Raw genomic sequence first — 13,373 nt, 5'->3', positions numbered from 1 at the left:
GGTCACTGTAAAATAGACCAATTGTACTTTTATTCAAGTCCATTCTGGTTTTGTCTTTCATTTTACATGCATTTGAATGCGTACATTACATGCTTGTATGCCACTTGTTTGGTTTTATTTATATAATTCGCATCTCACCTTTTTTGTGCAACATTTTGTAAATTTAGGTTTTTTGCATTTTGCATTTTTTTGTGCATTTGTGAAGACATTTAGAGGGGTTTCTTATTTTGCCTCTTAATTTATTTGTATTTGCGACCCCGAAAGGGAATAAGCGGTAGGAAATGGATGGATGGATGGATGTGTCCACTTTCTTTTTCGTATATTTTTGCATATATATTTCAAATTTAAATACAATTACATTTTTAAGGCGATTTCATCTATTAAAAAAAAAACATTTAATAATTTGAAAAAATAATGTACATTTTCATGTATGTTTCTAAACAACTATTTAAGCAAGCATTTTGTATAGCTGTTTTCTTTTGTGTTTGCTAATATCCGACAAATGTTCTTTAAAATAATAAATTTAGATTATGCAATAATTAAAAATCAGCATAAAAATAATAGATTAATTTAACAGCCAAAACTGTATTTTTTTTTTTTACTTTGAACTAAAAATAAACTCACCTTTACAGTGTGGTGATCTTTTTGTCCACCCGATGGCGCCAAATAGCCAGTTTAAAAAGCACCTTTATACAACTATATAGCCAAATTCTAAATAAAATAATACGTGTTTACGTGTGTGGGTTTCAATTATTAAACATTACCTGAATAAAGGAAATTATACATCCTGTATTTAAATCCCTCATGCCTATAAAATAGTTGAAGTGTATTTTGCATGTTTCCAATTCAAGCATAAACTAGTAAAACTCAAAGGTATTTTTTCCTAAACGGTTTTACAAATGTACAGTCAATCCACCAATAAAAAGACAAGCGGTACTTTCTTTCAAGTTTATTCTATTTTTCTTTTCATTTTGATATTATAAATGCATACATTGTTGCATGATTACATGCCACTGGTGTTTGGTTTTATTTCTATAATTGGATCTGCATCTCACTTTTTTGGTTAATTATTTTTGAAATTGGCTTTTTTGCATTTTGCATATTTATGTGAATTTTTGAAAACAATTAGAGAAGGGAATTTTGCCTCTCAAATTTTTTGTTTTTGACTTTTTGTCCCCTTTTTTTTTTGTGCATTATTGCATTTATATATTTAGTTTGGATACACTTATTTCAATTTTAAGGCTATGTTATTGTTTTATAAATAGATAATTTGATTGAGCATTTCAAAAGTAACATTTTCGGTAAATTGAGCATAATTTTGTGTTGCTGTTTTCTTTTTAGTGTTTGCTAATATTAGACAACAATACTCTTTGAAATAATAATTTGCATTAAAACAATATATATAAATTATAAGTAAATTAATTTGACAGCCAAAACCGTATTGCTTTTTACATTAAAATAAAAAAATTAACTATCTCTTCAGTGCTGTGATTTTTTTCCTGCAGTTGTCTTTTTTTCCACCCGATGGCGCCAAATAGCCAGGTCAAAAAAGCACCTCTATACAATTCGATCGCCATATTGTAAACAAAATAAATCATACGAATTTACTTGTGTGTGTGTTTGAATGATTAAACATTACCTGAATAGAGGAAATTATGCATGATATATTTTAATGTATTATGCTTAAAATTATTTTTTACAAAAATTTTAAGTGTGTTTTGCACATATGCACATTTTAATATTGCATTTATTGTTAAATGTTTTTTTGTAACCGTTTTACTATTTTACTGTATGGTCACTGTTGAATGTACCGATCATACTTTAATTCAAATCGACAATTTTTTGAATTTTTTTCATTTTTGCACTTGGACTTTTTTTTTATTTTAAATGAGTATATTTTGCATCCTTATATGCCACTCGTTTTTTCTTTTATTCATGTAATGTTGTTTTATACATGTGTATCCTTTAAACATTTGTATTTTGCTTATTTTGCCTCTTAATTTTTCAATGCATTTGGCTTCTTTCCTAAGTATAATTTTTTTGCACTTTTTTTTACACTATTTTCCATTTTAAGGCTATTTTATCCATTTCAAAAATATTACTTTAATTATTAATTTGAACATAAAGTATATTCTCAAATATTATTTTAGAAAAATGTGTTTTGGCCCCGCGATGAGATGGCGACTTGTCCAGGGTGTACAGAGCCTTCTGCCCGAATATAGCTGGGATAGGCTCCAGCACTCGTGCGACCTCGAGAGTGAAAAGCGGTAGAAAATAGAAAATTTGTTTAAATATAGAATTATTTAATCATGTGAGAGCTAAAATAGTATTATTTTTGTCCCCCCAAAAAAGTAACATCGCCTTAGTCTTATGATAATTTCCTGCAGTTGTCCTTTTCTCCACTCGATGGCGCCAAACACCCACTTTAAAAAAAAACCCTTCTACACAATTGGATCCCCATAACTGTTTATTTACAATTACTAGATTATTTTAAACACATGAGAATACATTCTACCAGAATTGTTGTTGTGTTAGTCAGCTATCAAACATGATCCGACTTCCTGAGAGGAAGTTTCCGGAAAAGTCATCATTGGAACAAACACTAGTACAGTAGTAGTACGCAGAATTAGGAGGCGAGTGGGGTTTTGTCCTTTGAGACCGTCCACACTTGCTGCTGTCCTGCACAGAAAATAAAAACTTTAAGGCTGCATATATTTAAAGAAAAAAAAAAATAAAGAAAAAAAAAACTATATATACAGTATACTGTATATATACAATGGGGCAAAAAAGTATTTAGTCACCCACCGATTCTGCAAGTTCTCCCACTTAAAATGATGACAGAGGTCTGTAATTTTCAGCATAGGTACACTTCAACTGTGAGAGACAGAATGTGGAAAAAAGTCCAGGATTTCACACTGTAGGAATTTTAAAGAATTTATTTGTAAATTATGGTGGAAAATAAGTATTCGGTCAACCATTCAAAGCTCTCACTGACGGAAGGAGGTTTTGGCTCAAATTCTCACGATACATGGCCCCATTCATTCTTTCCTTAACACGGATCAATCGTCCTGTCCCCTTAGCAGAAAAACAGCCCCAAAGCATGATGCTTCCACCCCCATGCTTCACAGTAGTTATGGTGCTCTTGGGATGCAACTCAGTATTTTTCTTCCTCCAAAAGTTGAGTTTATACCAAAAAGTTCTATTTTGGTTTCATCTGACCACTTGACATTCTCGCAATCCTTTCCTGTATCATCCATGTTTTAACTTTGGTATAAACTCAACTCGTCGTGTTTGGAGGAAGAAGAATACTGAGTTGCATCCCAAGAACACCATACCTACTGTGAAGCATGGGGGTGGAAACATCATGCTTTGGGGCTGCTTTTCTGCTAAGGGGACAGGACGATTGATCCGTGTTAAGGAAAGAATGAATGGGGCCATGTATCGTGAGATTTTGAGCCAAAACCTCCTTCCGTTGGTGAGAGCTTTGAATGGTTGACCAAATACTTATTTTCCAACATAATTTACAAATAAATTATTTAAAATTCCTACAATGTGAATTCCTGGATTTTTTTTTCACATTCTGTCTCTCACAGTTGAAGTGTACCTATGATGAAAATTACAGACCTCTGTCATCATTTTAAGTGGGAGAACTTGCATAATCGGTGGCTGACTAAATGCTTTTTTGCCCCACTGTGTATATATATATATATATATATATATATATATATATATATATATATATATAAATTTGAAATGATACACCTTACCTTTACACCTGGTGAATCAGCCTGGTGCTGCCGCCTTCACCTTCTTGGTGCAGCAGCAAGACGTCACCAAGTCAGCCATGTATCTCACGGCTGAAAAAAACCCAAAAAAAACCAACTTGACATTTGCCCTTTCACACTTCTTTAACGCTGACTTCTTACCTGAGAAAATCAGTCACAACATGGCGCCTCTTTTTTGCTTCTCCACCAACCTTTACCAGTCCGAGATTGCACTGCAGCTCTGTTCTCCCCGTAGGATGCGAGGGTGTGAGACAGTAACCTGACGACAGTAACCTGAGAGCCACACGCGGTGTCACTAACATTGCATGTCAACTTTTCCATTGGGTGTTTGCCAAAATTGCAGCTACAAAATGCATGATGTTTTGCTTTATACACAGGAAAATGAACCAGACCTGCATGGTAGGGAAAAATATCCGATTCTTTGTCTTGCCCATGCCTCACTTCTAACATACTGTACATGAATGGAGGACATGTTGAGTAAACAAGCTAATAAGTAAACAAACAAGCGACTACTTGTCTAACCATAAAACAGGGGTTTGCCAACCCAAAATGTTGAAAGAGCCATATTCGACCAAAAATACCAAAAAAAAATCTGTCTGGAGCCGCAAAAAATGAAAAGCCGTATATAAGTGTTATAATGAAGGCAACACATGACATGAGTGTCTATATCAGCTATATTAGCCTACTATCAAAATGTTGACAGAAATGTTGGAATAAAAATTTTCATTCAACCCGTTTTTAAAACATTGGAAAACATTAGTAAAACAGTGGCTTCTCAGAGGGTGAGATAACTTTTGGATATTACTTGCTTAAAATGGCCAAAAGTCCAAGTTAAAGAAAATGACGGACTGTCTTTTTTTAATGGATTTATAACAATATATGCAAGCTGGGTAATGTTTGCTGTGGTCTGGAACAACATGGCACACAAACAACTATCAGAAATGCAGCCAATATTACATACAGATACGTTTGTAATATGTCATGAGAAATGCAGATATAAATTAAATACACAGAGGACATAGGAAATTAAATTATGTTAAATATACCAACAAGTGAGGCATATTGATTTAATATGTATGTACAGCTATTCTAAATAGCACGTTAGCAGTGGTCCCCAACCTTTTTGTATCCGCGGACCGGTCAACGCTTAATAATTTATCCCGCGGCCCGGGGGAGGTGGTGGGTGGTCCTTTTTTTTTTTCTTTTTCTTTCTTCTTTGTCATGAAAAAGGGACGTTTTTGTCATGAAAAAAGGTTTTTGTGGTTGGTGCACTAATTGTAAGTGTATATTGTGTTTTTTTATGTTGACTTAATAAAAAATAAAAAATAAATTAAAAAGATTTTTTATTTAGTTTTTTTTTTTAAATAAAAAATTCTTCTGCGGCCCGGTGGTTGGGGACCACTGCACTATAGCATTGATTCGCCTGAAGTCATGCACTCCACACAAGTCAAAAACATGAAATATCATCAACAAAGCTCACATTTGTGCATTCGCACACAGCATAAATAGTTTGGTGGACAAAATGAGACAAAAAAAGAGTGGCGTTAAACCAGAAAGTTGTACATGTAAACAAACTCTGTTGAGTTCGAGGACTGCCAAAATTAGTAGGACAAAACGGCACTCACCAAATACTCTCATCAGAAAAACATGTTTAATATAAATAGGGGGATTGTCCTCCTAGAGCAGTGGTCTTCAAATGGGGGTACGCGTACCGTACCCATGGGGATACTTTAAGGTATGCCGATGTCACAACTGGGTGAAGTCTTGTCTGGGTTTTGTCTGGTTTCATGTGGTTTTGTCATTTCCTGTTTTATTTTGAAAGGTCAACTCTCCCTCTCGTTTCAGGTCACTTGCCCTTCCTCCTGTTTCACTGGTCTGATGTCTCTCCTGATTGCCTAATTGTGCCCACCTGTGTCACCCTCCCTCATGTGTATAAATGTCTCGTCCTCCTCTTGTCTTGTGCCAGAGTTTATCGTCTCGCTATGTGCTGACAGCATTGAACCAAGTTTTGCTAAGTATTGCCTTGCCTTATTTTATTGATTTCTTAGTTCCCTCTGAGAAGGAGTGATTTGGTTTGCTAATGTTTTTTGGTCGAGATTTTTGTGTGTTAAATTTCATAGTGCTTTGTGTTCCTTATTTTTTCCTCCTCTTGGAGCGCTTTACTTGGTCGTTATCTCAGCTTGTTTTTGCGTACTTTTTGTTTAAAGGCCTACTGAAACCCACTACTACCGACCACGCAGTCTGATAGTTTATTTATCAATGATGAAATATTAACATTGCAACACATGCCAATATGGCCTTTTTAGTTTATTAAATTAAAATTTTAAATTTCCCGGAAGTTTCGTCTTGAAACGTTGTGTAATGATGACGTGTACGCGTGACGTCACGGGCTGTTAGGAAATATGAGCGCTGCACACACACACACAGCTAAAAGTCGTCTACTTTAACGGCATAATTACACAGTAGTTTGGACATCTGTGTTGCTGAATCTTTTGCAATTTGTTCAATTAATATTGGAGAAGTCCCAGTAGAAAGATGGAGTTGGGAAGCTTTAGCCTTTAGCCACACAAACACACGGTGATTCCTTGTTTAAAATTCCTGGAGGTGAAACTTTCCTATGGATCAGAGCGCGGTCAAGCCAACATGGATCCTGACCAAATGTCAACCAGCAGGTTTCGGTGAGAAAATTGTGGTTAAAACGTCAGTTCTTACCGGAGAAAAGCTGTGCTTGTTTCGTCCATAGCTGCCGTCGACTCCCCTGAGACACTGCGCGTCAAGACACCTGTGGTGAGACACTTTTTTAGTGAATTATATTTATATAGCGCTTTTCTCTAGTGACTCAAAGCGCTTTACATAGTGAAACCCAATATCTATGTTACAACTAAACCAGTGTGGGGCCACTGGGAGCAGGTGGGTAAAGTGTCTTGCTCAAGGACACAACGGCAGTGACTAGGATGGCGGAGGCGGGAATCGAACCTGCAACCCTCAAGTTGCTGGCACGGCCACTCTACCAACCGAGCTATACCACGTTCCGACTATCAGGTACTATTTAACTCACTAAAACACTAGCAACACAATAGAAAGATAAGGGATTTCCCAGAATTATCTTAGTAAATGTGTCTAAAAACATCGGAATCTGTCCCAATGCAATCGCTTTTTTTAATTACTTTTTTATAAAAAAAAATGTTTCTAGTCCGTCGCTATCAATATCCTCAAACACGAATCTTTCATCCTCGCTCAAATTAATGGGGAAATTGTTGTTTCCTCTGTCCGAATAGCACTTTTTGTTTGAGGCTCCCATTAATAATGTGAATATGTGACATCATCGTCTGCGACTTCCGGTAAAGGCAGAGCTTTCTCTTAACACCGAAAGTTGCAAACTTTATCATGGATGTTCTTTACTAAATCCTTTCAGCAAAAATATGGCAATATCGCGAAATGATCAAGTATGACACATAGAATGGACCTGCTATCCCCGTTTGAATAAGAATCTCATTTCAGTAGGCCTTTAAAAGTTCTCCTCTGCGTGAGTGATTTACCTTTTTTAGCTTATCATAGATTGTTCTTTTTATTAGATTTGTGTCTAATTTTGCTATTGCCTTTTTCCTCCCTATGGAATGATTTTCTGTTTATTGCCTTCTGCCTGTATGTCTTTTGTTACTCTAATATATCATAGATTCTATAGCCGCTTTGTATTATCACTCTTTTCAAAGAGATTCCAAAAACTGTTAAAGCCTGTCAATTGTTTCCCTTCTGCACTTGAGTCCTCATTCTGGCCAAGGGGTACGTCAGATTTTTAAAAAAATATTCTAAAAATAGCAATAATTCATAAATCCTGTATAAATATATTTATTGAATAATACTTCAACAAAATATGAATGTAAGTTTATAAACTGTGAAATGTAACAATGCAGTGTGACAGCTAGATTTTTTTTTTTGTGGACATGTTCCATAAATATTGATACAAGTTTATTTTTTTGTGAAGAAATGTTTAGAATTAAGTTGATGAATCCAGATGGATCTCTATTACAATCCCCAAAGAGGGCACTCTAAGTTGATGATTACTTTTGTGTAGAAATCTTTATTTATAATTGAATCACTTGTTTATTTCAACAAGTTTTTTGTTATTTTTATATCTTTTTTTCCAAATAGTTCAAGAAACACCACTACCAATGAGCAATATTTTGCACTGTTATACAATTTAATAAATCAGAAACTGATGACATAGTGCTGTATTTTACTTCTGCGACGAGGTGGCGACTTGTCCAGGGTGTACTGCGTCTTCCGCCCGATTGTAGCTGATAGGAGCTAGCAACCCCAAAAGGGAATAAGCGGTAGAAAATGGATGGATGGATGCATTTTACTTCATCTCTTTTTTTTCAACCAAAAATGCTTTGCTCTGATTAGGTGGTACTTTAATTAAAAAAAATTTCACATTACTGAAAAAAGGTTGAGAACCACTGTCCTAGAGAAACCCTATTAAAACAAAAATGTTTTACCCCATCTTTTATTTTCATACAGTTCTGAAAGGTTCCAGGGAGGCGCTAAAGAGCCGCAAGTTGCAGACCCCTGCCTTTAAACATCTACTGGACAATTAAAGTATACAATTTGTTGACCACTTTTCTCAGTCATGTTGAACGCTCTTTTGTGGTGGCCAATGTATGACACAATATGATATGATGTAGCAGACCTGGGCAAATTAAGGCCTGGGGACAACCTTTTCAATCTGGCCTGCCGGACGTTCCCAAATTTTTTAAAAATCTTAAAGATGAAAACTGAACCCACCATTAGGATGTGCAGTGATGTTTTCAAATGACCGTAAGTCTTGAACTATACAAAGTATTTCACTGGTTGGTGTGGAGATCTCGCCCCACTGGGTTCTTTGGACCACCAATGATGGACATGACAGCCGCATTCATTCTTGAACAAAGATTCCATCCATCCATCATCTTACGCTTATCCGAGGTCGGGTCGCGGGGGCAGCAGCCTAAGCAGGGAAGCCCAGACTTCCCTATCTCCAGCCACTTTGTCTAGCTCTTCCCGGGGGATCCCGAGGCGTTCCCAGGCCAGCCGGGAGACATAGTCTTCCCAACGTGTCCTGGGTCTTCCCCGTGGCCTCCTACCAGCTGGACGTGCCCTAAACACATCCCTAGGGAGGCGCTCGGGTGGCATCCTGACCAGATGCCCGAACCACCTCATCTGGCTCCTCTCGATGTGAAGGAGCAGCGGCTTTGAGTTCCTCCCGGATGGCAGAGCTTCTCACCCTATCTCTAAGGGAGAGCCCCGCCACACGGCGGAGGAAACTCATTTCGGCCGCTTGTACCCGTGATCTTATCCTTTCGGTCATGACCCAAAGCTCATGACCATAGGTGAAGATGGGAACGTAGATCGACCGGTAAATTGAGAGCTTTGCCTTCCGGCTCAGCTCCTTCTTCACCACAACGGATCGATACAACGTCCGCATTACTGAAGACGCCGCACCGATCCGCCTGTCGATCTCACGATCCACTCTTCCCCCCACTCGTGAACAAGACTCCTAGGTACTTGAACTCCTCCACTTGGGGCAGGGTCTCCTCCCAAACCCGGATATGGCACTCCACCCTTTTCCGGGCGAGAACAATGGACTCGGACTTGGAGGTGCTGATTCTCATTCCGGTCACTTCACACTCGGCTGCGAACCGATCCAGTGAGAGCTGAAGATCCCGGTCAGATGAAGCCATCAGGACTACATCATCTGCAAAAAGCAGAGACCTAATCCCGTGGCCACCAAACCGGATCCCCTCAACGCCTTGGCTGCGCCTAGAAATTCTGTCCATAAAAGTTATGAACAGAATCGGTGACAAAGGACAGCCTTGGCGGAGTCCAACCCTCACTGGAAACGTGAGAAAGACTGGAAAGACTGGAAACGTGAACAAAGATTTTTATTTTTTTTCAATAAATGTTCCTTTTCCCTCATCAAGATATCTGTTTTCGCTCTCGCTCCTGTTCGTGCTCATTTTTCTAAATCCACCATAAAAAACTCTCTCCTCCTTTACCTATTGCTGCCTTTTAACAAAGCGACAGGTGATCAAACACTCTCAGCTGTGTCATCTAAGCACCTGCCGTTGATCTCGAAGCCGGTCCTGGTACACCCTGCTCCGCTGCAGGGCCACAGGCCACGCCCCCTCACAGTTGGAATCTGCGGTATATACTAGTTACTGTGGTAATCTAATTAGTTTTTATGGTAATCTAGGTCACAGCAGCTCAGACGAGGCACCGAGCAGTGTGGGTGGGAAGCGTTTCCAGTGTTTTCAGAGCGGCCAGCCTGAAATGCGGGTGTCAGAGACAAACGCCGAAGGAGTTTTTTTACAACAAAGTTCTAAAGCTTAGAGACATATCAAATGTATTCTTTTTTATATATTTCACTGTTTGTTACGTTTTGCTTCATTGTAAAATGTCGATAAAGAGGGGGTGTGACGTTCATATGTTGTCAATATTCAGTGTTTTATTGTTCATAGTTAATATTGTAAATCCCACATTCTATATTTTCATGTACATTCTGGTTGTTTCATTCAGTGAAATTGAAATTCCCTTGTTTTTCAAGGCGGTCCGTCATAACGTTTTTAGCATTCCGAAATATTTGTGAGGTTTTGTATTGCTGTTCCAGACACATTTTTTTTCTCTAAATTTGGCCCCCCAAGGCAAAATAAGTCCAGGCGAAATTAAAAATGAAATGAGTTTATTTCGGTCATACAATCGACCATTTTGTGTGATCAATATTACAGCACAGATTAAACATATTAACAATCGCACACATACACAAAAATACAAAGAATAACCGAAAAAGGAGAGTATATTAAAGGACGTTTACTTTATTCTGTTTTGTACAAACAAAATTCTAACAAAAATAAATACACTCCCAAAAAGACTAAAACAGACAGGAAAACACTAATATTAGAGGGCTCTAGTACACACACATACACACATACACGCAAACACAGTTTCGTATAAAAAGAAAGAAAGCGGCCATCTTTATTTAACTACATTTCCTGCTCCACAGCTCAAACAGGACAACAAAGGTTCGAAGTCCACACGTCAGCATCGAAGAAAACGACATAAAAACCAGCAAGTTAAAGTGGAAAAAACACACTGGCACACCTTTAGTGGCACAGATCACCATGTGACACATTTCCATTTGAATATGCCTTGAATAAACAAGGACACACCAGTTTGTGTGTGCTAACTATCTACAAAACCCCCAAAGCAGTGAAATTGGCACGTTGTGTAAATGGTAAGAAAAAACAGAATATAATTTTTTTGCAAATCCTATTCAACTTATATTTCATTGAATAGACTGCAAAGACTATATTTTAATATTGGAACTAGCAAATATTAGTTCATCTGGAATTTGATGCCTGCAACAAGTTTAAAAAAAGCTGGCACAAGTGGGAAAAAAAGACTGAGAAAGTTGAGGAATGCTCCTCAAACACTTATTTGGAACGTCCCACAGGTGACAAGGCTAATTGGAAACTGGTGGGTGCCATGATTGGGTATAAAAACAGCTTCCATGAAATTCTCAGTCATTCACAAAAAAAGGATCGGGTGAGGGGCCCCACTGTGTCAACAAGTGCATGAGCAAATTGTCAGTTTAAGAACATTTCTCAACCAGCCATTGCAAGGAATGATATCACCATCTACAGTCCGTAAAATCATCAAAATGTTCAGAGAATCTGGAGAAATCACTGCACGTAAGCGATGATATTACGGACCTTCGATCCCTCAGGCTGTACTGCATCTAAAAAGCAACAGCAGTGTGTAAAGGATATCACTACATGGGCTCAGGAACCCTTCAGAAAACCACTGTCCTTAACTACAGTTCAACGCTACATCTGTAAGTGCTAGTTAAAACTCTACTATGTAAAGCGAAATACATTTATCAACAACACCCAGAAACGCTGCCGGCTTCGCTGGGCCCGAGCTCATCTAAGATGGTAAGATGCAAAGTGGAAAAGTGTTCTGTGGTCTGACGAGTCCACATTTCAAATTCGTTTTGGAAACTGTGGACGTTGTGTCCTCCGGACCCAGGAGGAAAAGAACCATCCGGATTGTTCTAGGCGCAAAGTTCAAAAGCCAGCATCTGTGATGGTATGTGGGTGTATTCGTGCCCAAGGCATGGGTAACTTACACATCTGTGAAGGCACCATTAATGCTGAATGGTACATACAGGTTTTGGAGCAACATATGTTGCCATCCAAGCAACGTTATTGATTGAAACTTTTTTTAGTAGATTGCACAGCACAGTACATACTGTATTCCGTACAATCGACCACTAAATGGTAACACCCGAATAAGTTTTTTAACTTGTTTAAGTCGGGGTCCACGTCAATCAATTCATGGACGCCCCTGCTTATTTCAGCAAGACAATGCCAAACAACGTGTTACAACAGCGTGGCTTCATAGTAAAAGAGTGCGGGTACTAGACTGGCCTGCCTGCAGTCCATTGAAAATGTGTGGCGCAATAAGAAGCCTAAAATACCACAATGGAGACCCCCGGACTGTTAAAATACTTAAGCTGTACATCAAGCAAGAATGGGAAATAATTCCACCTGAAAGGGTTAAAAATTGGTTTCCTCAGTTCCCAAACATTTACTGAGTGTTGTTAAATGCAGCTGCTAGACTTTTGACAAGAAAGTTTGATCATATTACGCCTGTACTGGCTCACCTGCACTGGCTTCCTGTGCACTTAAGATGTGACTTTAAGGTTTTACTGCTTACGTATAAAATACTACACGGTCTAGCTCCATCCTATCTTGCCGACTGTATTGTACCATATGTCCCGGCAAAATACTGCGTTCAAAGGACTCCGGCTTATTAGTGATTCCCAAAGCCCAAAAAAAGTCTGCGGGCTATAGAGCGTTTTCCATTTGGGCTCCAGTACTCTGGAATGCCCTCCCGGTAACAGTTCGAGATACTACCCCAGTAGAAGCATTTAAGTCTCACCTTAAAACTTATTTGTATACTTTAGTCTTTAAATAGACCCCCTTTTTAGACCAGTTGATCTGCCGTTTGTTTTCTTTTTTTCCTTGTGGATGGGGTCCGGTCCGGTGGCCATGGATGAAGTACTGGCTGTCCAAAATCGGGACCCAGGATGGACCGCTCGTCCAGAGTCGGGACCCAGGATGGACCGCTCGCCTGTGTTTTGGTATAGCCCACTTGAGATGGTTTCCTGCTGGCTCCACTTTGGACAGGACTCTCGCTACTATATTGGCTCCACTTTGAACTTGATTCTCACGGTTACGTTGGATCCACTATGCATTGGACTTTCACAATATCATGTTAGATCCGCTCAACATCCATTGCTTTCAGTCCCCTGGGGGGGTGAGGGAGGGGTTGCCCACATATGCGGTCCTCTCCAAGGTTTCTCATAATCATCATTGTCGACGTCCCGCTGGGGTGAGTTTTTCCTTGCCCTTATGTGGGCCCTATTGAGGATGTCCTTGTGGTTTGTGCAGCACTTTGAGGCACTTGTGATTTAGGGCTATATAAATAAACATTGATTGAGGTTGATTGGCAACACTAAAATTGGCCCTAGTGTTTGAATGTGAGTGT

At 38.7% G+C, this 13,373-nt stretch overlaps 1 long non-coding RNA gene across 1 annotated transcript; it reads right to left on the bottom strand.

Annotated features, from left to right (window-relative positions):
* Nucleotides 1–2,449: 2,449 nt before the first annotated feature.
* LOC133536586 (uncharacterized) lies at nucleotides 2,450–4,083 on the bottom strand. The gene is made up of 3 exons (XR_009802493.1): nucleotides 3,927–4,083; nucleotides 3,768–3,857; nucleotides 2,450–2,679 (listed from the first exon to the last, which is right to left on the bottom strand). It is a non-coding gene; the product is annotated as an uncharacterized LOC133536586 (long non-coding RNA).
* Nucleotides 4,084–13,373: the final 9,290 nt, after the last annotated feature.

The sequence above is a fragment of the Nerophis ophidion genome, linkage group LG17 (assembly GCF_033978795.1).
Source record: "Nerophis ophidion isolate RoL-2023_Sa linkage group LG17, RoL_Noph_v1.0, whole genome shotgun sequence".
NCBI lineage: Eukaryota > Metazoa > Chordata > Actinopteri > Syngnathiformes > Syngnathidae > Nerophis > Nerophis ophidion.
The sequence above is the reverse complement of the archived record's forward strand: the minus strand, read 5'-3'. Positions and strand labels throughout refer to the sequence as shown.